Raw genomic sequence first — 9,992 nt, forward strand, 5'->3', positions numbered from 1 at the left:
AACCAATTCAATGACATCTAATGACAACCTTCTAAATGGTTCATAAGCAACCTGTTTCCAATAAAAGAATAATTAGCTGTGGTCAAGGAACTGTTCTGTTTGGAGGTCCCCCTCCCCAAGGATCCAGTATCAAAGGCAGCACTGTTTTCTCTTCCTAGAAATATTCCTGGTGTGCAACGACTAGTCACTGTTTTATTCCAGCTTAGCTATGGAAACTCATCGACGTCATCTACAGCATTCACCGGACAACCCTAAGAGGAGCCCAGAATCCTTGGAGGGATCACTGGTTACAAGCTTGCCCACGAACAAAAGGGTTACCTCTTCGAATCCACCAAGAGGACCCTTGAAGCATGGTGAGACTCTGCTCCGCTCTGCTCCTCATTTGACACCCAAAATTGGGATAAACTCTGGCAACTGGTGGTTATTTTTGAGAGCACAGTCCAAATGTCTCTTCAAACTCAAACCACACCAGCATTTGTTAACACCAACTCGCAGAGACCCCCCCCTCCCCCATGGGTTTCCAAGACAACTGTTCACAGGAGTAGAAAGCCTAGTCTTTCTTCTAAGGAGCTGCTGCGGGTTTCGAACTGCCAGCCATGCACGATATAGCCCAACTCCTTACCACTGCACCACCAGGGCTCCTAAAGTATTCTACAGCCTTAAAAATAATGATGACTGAGACAATGCTAATTACACAGTTAATTATAAAGAGAAAGCTTTTAAAAATCAAAGCTAGTCAAAGAATTAAAGAGTGGGTTAGGAGATATTAAGATTTTTATAAATTTAATTGTGTCTCACCATTTCAGCATGCTTTGTCCTATTTTTTTTAAGCAGTAAAAAATTGAAAGAAAGCTGGTAATTTCAGGACAGAGATCAGGAGTGCCTGTTAAATTGTAACTCATCCGAAACATGTTCTTTGGAGTCCCAGGGGCAAGAATGAGGAATTCTTCACTGTGCTGTCACTGGTGCTCCCAGGCCCAGATGGTGAGGACAAACTGACCATCAGAGCAGAAACCGCATGAGAAAAAGACCTCATGTCTACGCGCCCCACCCTACGCTCAGCATCCTTAATGTTCCCTTCCCAAACCTCTTTGCGGTTATGTAAAAATCCTCTGTTCTGTCTAGGAAGGCAGTTAGAGGCAGAATGTCCTGTGTCTCATTATATTATTGCTCTCACAATAAAAGTGCCTTTCTTCTCGCCAAGAGCTTGTTTCAGAGTGTTCTGGCTTTGTTTGGGTGGCAGGCAGGTTAGCGTAGTGGGGTATGCATGGGGCTGCTGACTGCCGGAGCAGTTCGAAACCACCCGCTGCCGGGAGGGAGGAAGATGAGACTTTCTACTCCCTTCAAGAGTTACCGTCTCAGAAACTTACAGGGGCAGTTCCATTCTGCATCGCTGCCAGTCAGACATGACTTGAAGGCAGGGAGGTTTGATGGCAGGCTGGCTTCTGGTTACTCTAGCGTCTTATTTATCTGCTGCTGCTATGTGGAACTAGGAGTCCTGGTGGTGTAGGGGTTTGTTCTGCATGATCAGCAGTTCGAAACCACCAACAGCTCCGAGGGGATAAGACTGGGCTTCCTACTCCTGTAAGCAGTTAGGGTGTCGGAAACCCCCAGAGGGGTCACTATCAGTCAGCACTGACTTGATGGCAGTGAGGTAGAGTGAGAGCTATGTGGCAGGCGGCATTTGAGAGCTTCCAGGGAAGGTTTTGCTCTGGGGAGGGAACTGTACCATGAGGATAAAGAAGGGCTTGAGGAGAAAGCATTTTGAAGCCAATGGAAGTCCCACACTACACAACAGAATGAGGGTGTCTGAATTGTGTCCCAGGCCCATTTCCCAAGCAATCACAGGCATCGGAGAGAAAATTGCCAAGGAAGCCTCGGGCTTTAGCCTGGGACACGGCAGGGAGCTGAAACACATGCCCACCAGTCTGAGCATGATCTGGTTTTCTGAGCCAGGAAGAAGGAAGAAATCAGTAGGAGATCAATTTTCTGGAGGTTTCTATGATGCGCTCAAATTTCATCAGGTGCAAGTCACTATTATGCTTTCAAAATGCGTGTGTATAATCCTCAGTCATACCATGAATTAGACGTATGGACATGTCTACCTTTGTAAGACTAACAAACTGCACTTCACTGGAAAGGTGTAAGTCATAGGAATGCAGGCTTTTATTTATACAACTCCTGAACCTAGAGGCACGTGAAGTGTGTTGCTAATAATCTTTAAGCTAAGTTGACTTTGTTTTGCCATTTGGTGTTAAAATAAGACATAATATAGTTAATTTTTATAAACTAGCCTTGAGGTGTATGTTTAAGCAAATTCCCTCTTTTCTGTCCTTGAAGAAAAGATGTGATGTTTGGTTAATCTCCAGTCCTGGAGGGAAGACATACTATGTTAATCTTTGACACCACACTGGCTTGTGAGGCCAAGGTGAGAATGTCACATATCAGGGAGCATCGAAAAATTTGTGGGGAAATGCCCTTAGCTCTTTTTTTTTTTTTACAGCCCTTAGCTCTTTTTTTTTTTTACAGCCCTTAGCTCTTAATTCTATTTTTCCACAAACTTTTTTTGAAGCTCCCTAATGTAAATCCTGGATTTTTGCTCACTCAAAGGAAAAAAAAAGAATGATGCAGGGATCATTCTCTATCTTCTCTCAGTACAGAGACAGCTGAGAGTCTGCCTGCCGCCATGACCTTGGACCCCAGCAAGCAGGGAGCTCCGCCAAGTTTGAGCTGTGGTTAAGCCTTCTTCCTAAGACTTCTCACTAAAGATTAATGTATTATAACAACCAGAACTCTCACCATTTGGCTAACGCTGTAAATGCCATCGTTCATTCTGATTCTCCGGTTCTAAGTTAATGTTGTCAGGTCTTACTTTCCAGGATAGCCGTGCAGTAAATGAAAGGAGTTGCTACGTGACAAATATTGATGTTCAAAAATAAAACTCGACACAACATTAGGCAACCACCCTCAAAATTTTGCAGATTTCTTTTTTACACATAAACCTATAATTCACCGGGGATTCATGCCCATGTAATTAGGGTCCTAGTGGGACAGAAGTTAAATCACTCAACTGCTAACCAAAAGGTCAACGGTTCAGACCCAGCAGTCACTGGCTGGGGGAAAGTTATAGCAGTCTGCTTGGAGAAAGATTACAACCTTACAAGCCCTAGGGCGTCGTTCTACTCTGTTCTTCAACTCAATGACAGGGAAGATTTTATTTGTTTTAATCCGCAAACCAGGAATATACAGTAGTTTACACTCCCCAACCCACATTACTTGTTAGATGTCCTATTAATTAATTTATCTTTATAACCAGCTTATCCTGGGGGTTTCCAACTGCTAGACTTGTGCTTAGCAGCCCAATGCTTAGCTCACCACGCCAAATAGGAAACCAAATTTGCCCTGGAAGGTTCAGATGTGAAGGTTTTAATGGATGGACAGCATGCTGAGATGTGGCTGAGGCAGAGATCTGCACTGAGACGCGAGTCAGTAGGAAGCCGTTACGATTCTGTAGCGGTGCAGTAATTAGCTTGAGGGTGGCTATATCTAACCTCCTCTGGCTTCCCTCTTGCCAAGAAGTAGGGGTGGTCAGACATGCCTCCACACTCATCCTTCTTGACCTGTGGTGACCCCAACGGTTCCTCCTCTACATAGCACTCTACGTCCATGCTGGGTCAGCTAATCCGTGACAATGGCCACACAGTTCCTAGACAAAACCTCCAACTACGGTGAGAGGAGAGGGGCATGTTAGGGAAGTTCATACTCCTCTGCTGTGCATCAGAATCCATGAACAGTAAGGGCAGGCCCTATCGCAATGCCTTTCCTCAGCCAGCAGCCAGGTCTCTCACCTGTCCTCAGCCTCTCAGCCTAGGGATCCCTTGGTCTCTGCCTCCATAGACAGGACCTGTCGCTCGGTCTCACAGTCCCATAGTCTCATGCTGGCTCCTCCATTCTGTCTGGTCTCTGCTTTCAGCCTGGCTCCTTTGTCTCTGCGCCACTGTCTCTGGTGCCTCTGGCCTTGGTCTCCCCTCTGAGACAGAGACCTGGAATGGCTCTTTGTATGCTCCTGGAGTTTCCCTCTGTTTCCATGATGGCTCTTATACACTGAGGAATGGCTTTGATGGGGGTGTGTTTTTTTGTCTTTTAGCCTATCATACCTGCCCTTAAGTCACACATGTTAGTAATTTAGTCTTAAAAATGCATCCTGCCCTAATCCTGTAACAGAAAATTCACTGCCATCAGGTCAATGCTGACTCACAGTGACCTCCTGTGGGTTTTTGAAACTAACTGTTTATGGGAGTAGAAAGCCTGGACTGTCTCCTGAAGAGCTGCTAGTGGTTTTGAACTGCTGACCATGTGGATCGCAGCCCAACCATAACCACTATACCACTAGGGTTCCCTGTAACAGAGAAAGCCTCAGCATGGGCGTATAGCTGCGGGCATCACTCACTCACGGCCACTCAGCCAACCCTGACTCATCGTGACCCTGTAGGACTGGGTAGAACTGCCCCCTGTGGGTCTCCAGGGAGGGATCTCTTTAGAGGATTACAAATATCATCTTTCTCCTGAGGAAAGTGGCTGGTGGTTTTGAACTGCTGATCTTGTAACCCAAAATGCCACCAGAGTGCCTCAAACCCCAGGCATAGAGCCAGAATAATAATACATCACCTAAGGAATCATGGCTCCCGGGGCCCCCTGAACAGACTATATCGCAGGTGGACACTGTGGTCCTGACCCAGGTTTGGTTTTCAGGCTTGCTGCATTCCCTCAAGGACACTGGGAACATGAGCTGCTGCTGCATCAGTTTCTGTTCTGGGAACAGCGTCACTCAAAGGACAGCCTTCTCCTGCAGGGTTCTTGGGGTCAGTGACCACAAGGATCCCCAAACCAGCCTCTTGCCTGATTTAAAGCTCTCAGGAGGATCAGCGGAAGCCTCCGTTCAAAAGTGTTTCAGGTCAAACATGTCTCAGGTTCATTTCTCCTTCTGGTCTCTCCTGCGTTTCCTCCTTTCCTGCAGGCCTGCCTCGCAAGAGCTTTGCTTAAAAAAAAAAAAATCCTTCTTCATACACCTTTCCAGCTCAATCTATTTCCAGGAAATAGTCTAGGGTCAGCTGAGGGTAGGGCACAGTACCTTGCGGAAAGCGCTGAGGGGGCTGGTTCCTAGAGAGAGGGCCCCCACTGGAGCGATGGGGGGAGGGCTGCAGCCACCAGCAGGGAGGGAGGGCCAGAACCATGGATAATGAGATCTTCCAGCCTCCTCCTTCCACATTAAGATTCCTCCAGCCTCCTTCCGTTGCCTCTGACCGGATGAACCCGATTGGAAACCGGCCGGTGTGAGGGTCTGGGTAACGAGTTGTGCAGCAAACACCCTGGAGGCAAAGAAGAAGTTAGAGAGGGTCTGGGATGTGGGGGATGGCAAATGGAGAAGAATCAGCACATCTTCCTTGTATGTAAAAAGGTGGTATATGAATATAAATACATCTCTCTGAATATATTTGCATACATATGTGCAAAATGTAACACATATGCATAAAGTGTACATACACCTACGAAGTATATCTACTTAGACACAGGCATCTAAAATAGGCCTGCTACTGTGGAGAAGACGATTTCAGGAAAAAGAGAGATGAAAGCAGCCACAGTGCTTGCTCGTGGTAAGGACAGTCATGAAGGTAAAGACAAGCTTGCCTGTTTTTCTGACCATTAGAATATCTTTAAGTGCATATGTCATATTTTGGCATAGTGTATTTTAAATGTGTCACCTATATTGATCATATAATTAAATGAATATAATTAATGACAAATTATTATATTAGGACAAATTATAAATGCATAGATATCATAAATTATAATAAACACAAAATATAAAATAGCATGCTAATCATATTGTATTTTAAATATAAAACATTCTCTTTTATAATGTAATATGAAAAATAGTTTATCATATAAATGCAAAATTTTACGTTCAATACAATGTTAATATCCAGTCCTTGAGTTTCTAATTAGAAATTAAGGATAGCATTTGGAGCGGACGACTATTCCTTCATTTATTGGTGACTGCGACTTCATTTACCAGATTCGCTGAAGGTTTCAGTTCACCCAGCAGCCCCGCAAAAGAAAGGCCTGGTATCCACTCTCAAAGAAACCAGTCCTTGAAAGCCCTGTGGAGCAAGCAGTTGAGTTTGACACATGGAACTCAATCTCACTGCCCCAGGTCCGTGCCGCCTCACAGCAACCTTGTGGGATGGGGCATAACCGCTCCCGTGGGCTTCTGAGACTGCCACTTGTCACCACAGCAGAAAGCCAAGGTTTTCAGTGGTTGAGCTCCACACACTGACAGCTGGTTTTCAGTGGTTTTGTTTGGTTTACAGTGTATCGGGTCTCTACCCTCAGGAAGGCACTATTTTCCTTTTTACTCAATCACCTTTTTGGGTTGTTGTTACAAAGCCATACAAAAATATATAATATCGTTGTGGTTTCATCCCTATATCCTCCATCTAGAACTTGATGCTGTGGGAAACTAACACGGGGGGAAGTACAGCAAGGACTCTATTCCCTGAATTATAACAGAGGGCATCTGGAAAGCTGGTATTCCACGGTAGGAAAGCCTCCACTTTGGTAAGTTAGAGATAAAGTCCAAGGACATGATCCTGCTTTCAATGTAATCCCCACAGCTTCTCCCCTAACAGCTATGGTGCCTGGAAGTGAGCACACGGCTGAATGACCTCCCCGTGGAGGCAGATAGTCTTTTGCTCTCTCTACCTGTCACCGACCCTCTCAGACCTGCCCCCAGTGCAGGTATTAGGTTTCCTCACCTGTGAGCTCAGAGCCTTAATGTAGACACCACCCACCTCACCTTGTGATGTAACTGCTGGATATGAAGCCTTGTGCTACCCACAAATGCCCCAAGATAGCATAGTTCTGAGCCTGCCTGTCAATGAAACCCCAGCTATGGCTGTGCTGGTGTAGGGCCAAATGTCCAACTCTCCCCTGAGGGCTTGTTCGGGTCCTCCCCAGTTTGCAAAATAATCCAAGGCCTTCAAGTTTCTAGCTGACAAGAGATTTCCGACGGGTGAACACGGTGGCAAGATCAGCTCTTTCTTTGTTCAGTAAACCAAATGAAAATGACTTCATTTCCTTTGCACTAAGACCCCCCCTTTTTTTTTGGTCTGGATTATGTAAGAACTGAAAATCAGAGAGAAGCAAATTTACTATGTCCTAAATATTCTAAGCAAGGCGAGAGCTTGGAGAGATAATGACATCTATTAATGAGATACGGGATTCACAGAAGAGTTGAAGAATCAGACCAGATTGAGACCTTGAAATACATAGTGAAAATGACTTTGTTATTTTATGTCATGAGGATTGCAGATAAAATAGTTCAACTGTGGAATCTAGCTTTTTATTATGTAAAACTCCCTAAAGATTTCCTGCTCCTGGTGAATTTGGTTCTTTTGGTTTGATCCTTCCCAAGTAGCTGATTTCCAAGGGAGAAAATGACTTCCTTAATCCTGCTGGGTACAAAAGCCTCCTTTTGGATTTGAGGGGCTGCCTGGGGCCCAGGGCCCAGGAGTCAAAGGACACTGTGTGGCCTCCTAACACTGTTTAGGAGTTCATACACTTCTCACCTGCATCTAATATCAGGCCCCCTGATGGTACAGTGGTTAGGAGTTTGGGTACTAACCAGAAGGTCAGCAGTTTGAAACCACCAGCTTCTTTGTGGGAGAAAGATGAGACTTTTTACTCCTGTGGAGTTACCAAGTCTTGTGTTCGTCTGGGTTGACTAGAGAAGGAAATCCAAAGACACTCGTATGTGTGTAAGAGAGCACTTGATGTCAAAGAGCAATTGTACCTTAAGAAAACATCCCAGCCAGTCTAGATCAAGTCCATAAGTCCTACATTAGCCCATATGTCAATACCAGTCTACAATTTCCTCTTGAGACTCATGCAACACACGTAATGCCACCGAATGCAGAAAGATCACAGGCCAGTGGGTGAAAAGTCTTGTGTGTCCAGTGACAGTGGAAGCATCTCAATATTAGCGTGGGTCTCCATGTGGCTCCTCCGGCTCCAGGGCTCTGGTTCCATCAGGGGTCTCCATGTGGTTTGTCAGCAGGAAGACAAGCAGAGAGAGAGAGAGAGAGAGAGAGAGAGAGAGAGAGAGAGAGAGAGAGAGAGAGAGAGAGAGAGTCTTTGGCCTACAGTCGCTATTTATCTTCTTTGTGCCTCTAAATGAGGTCATCAAGCAAGCTGTGACCTGATCGACAGGCTAGACTCCACCCCTTCCAAGGTAAACAGAGATTATGTAACTGCTACAATCTTAAAACTCAAAGGGGTAGTTCTACATGATTCAATGGGCACTGGGTTTGGTGTTTTGGTTTATATTCAAGGTACATATGCTCACAGAACTGGGGTCAGGGAGTATAAGGCTGGCTCACATCTGTCCTGTACTCATGAACTCATTCTAGTTGGAAAGATCAGCTTAAAATTAGGATCCACGTTGATAAGTGTTCTGATAGAGATATGGCTGATGGATATCTGATGGTGGCTGAAGTCACTGCAATGAGCCCTGGAGGTGGGCATAGGACTTGAATGTCGGGCAGCTAATGGAAAGTTTGTGGTTCTGAACTGCCAGCTGCTCTTCAGGAGAAAGACACAACATTCCCTTTTTATAAAAATAACCCCCCCCAAAATTAACATCATCCAATTGATTCTGACCTAGTGACCCCAGAAGGTAGAGTGGAACCTCTTTCTCCTTCAAAGCAGGAGCGTTTGACCCTTTTGGTTAGCAGCTGGGGCAGTTATATAATCTGTTGTCAATCTGAGGATTGAGAGTGTAGGGGTGGAGTCCAGCCTGTCAATCAGGGTCTAGCCAATGAGGTCTCTGTGTGGGCATGACCTTCTCCTGAGGATTCTGGGAATTCCTGTGTTTCCTCCTGGGAGGTGGGAGACACTCTCTCTCTTTGCTGACTCCTGGTGAAACATCTCTGAGGAGAAGCCACGCGAACCTTCCCTGATGCAGTCAAAATCCTGGGGGCTGGAGAAGCAGGGGGGGTGGGTAGGGGGGGTGGAGACCCTTGCCAGCGCTGAGACTCTTACAAGTCTACTAGATCCACAAGATCTCCCACCCACTGGCCTGTGATCTACCTGCATTTGGCATCATTGCATGTGTTTCCTGAGTTTAAAGAGGACTTTATAGATTGGTATCGGACATTTGGGCTAATATTAGACTTAAGAACTTGATCTGGACTGGGCTGGGATGTTTTCTCAATACTCAATTGCTCATGTATATCAACCTCTTTCTTATACACATATGCGTGTCTATGAATTTGTTTCTCTAGTCTACCCAGATGACACAGCAGCCAAGCATTTTAACCTCTATGCCACCAAGGCTTCTTGTGAGACTTCATCTCATATAGGTGGGAGATGCTATCCAGAGGGACTAGTTCATTATGGTGAAGTGAAATCTCCTTGTTTGGCTCTTCTGTCCATAATCTTTGTAACTTTTACCCACTGGGTGGGTAGAAGTGTGACGTAAAGGACTCTAATAGAGGAATGCTCAGTTTTTCCCTTTTGCTGCTTATGACACGCAACAATCTCGGAGGCAGGAACAGAGGAATCCTGCCACCATCAGTGTTAAAAGCTGTTAGCAGAGCACACGGGGGATCTTTGCCTGAAGGGCTGGAGGTAGCAGACCAACACCACGCAGTGGAGCAGAGGAGCAGTCGAACAAGGTAAAGGCCAGTGGGTGACAGAGAAGCTAAGAACCAGAGACAGTGGCTGCTAACGGTGCTAAGAAGAGGTATTGCTGTGGACAAAGGATTGTGTTCTTAATATTTTCCAATCCTGACTTGTGGTAACCTTTTAACGCCCCTAACATACCTCACAATCATGAATATTATCTACAAGTTCTATGTGATCATTGCATTGGATTATCAAACCCAGCAGAGAAGTGGAGTGCTATGGGAGAGAGCCGGCGTTAGAATAGGATA

This window comes from Tenrec ecaudatus, chromosome 16 (assembly GCF_050624435.1).
Source record: "Tenrec ecaudatus isolate mTenEca1 chromosome 16, mTenEca1.hap1, whole genome shotgun sequence".
NCBI classification, from domain to species: Eukaryota; Metazoa; Chordata; class Mammalia; order Afrosoricida; family Tenrecidae; genus Tenrec; species Tenrec ecaudatus.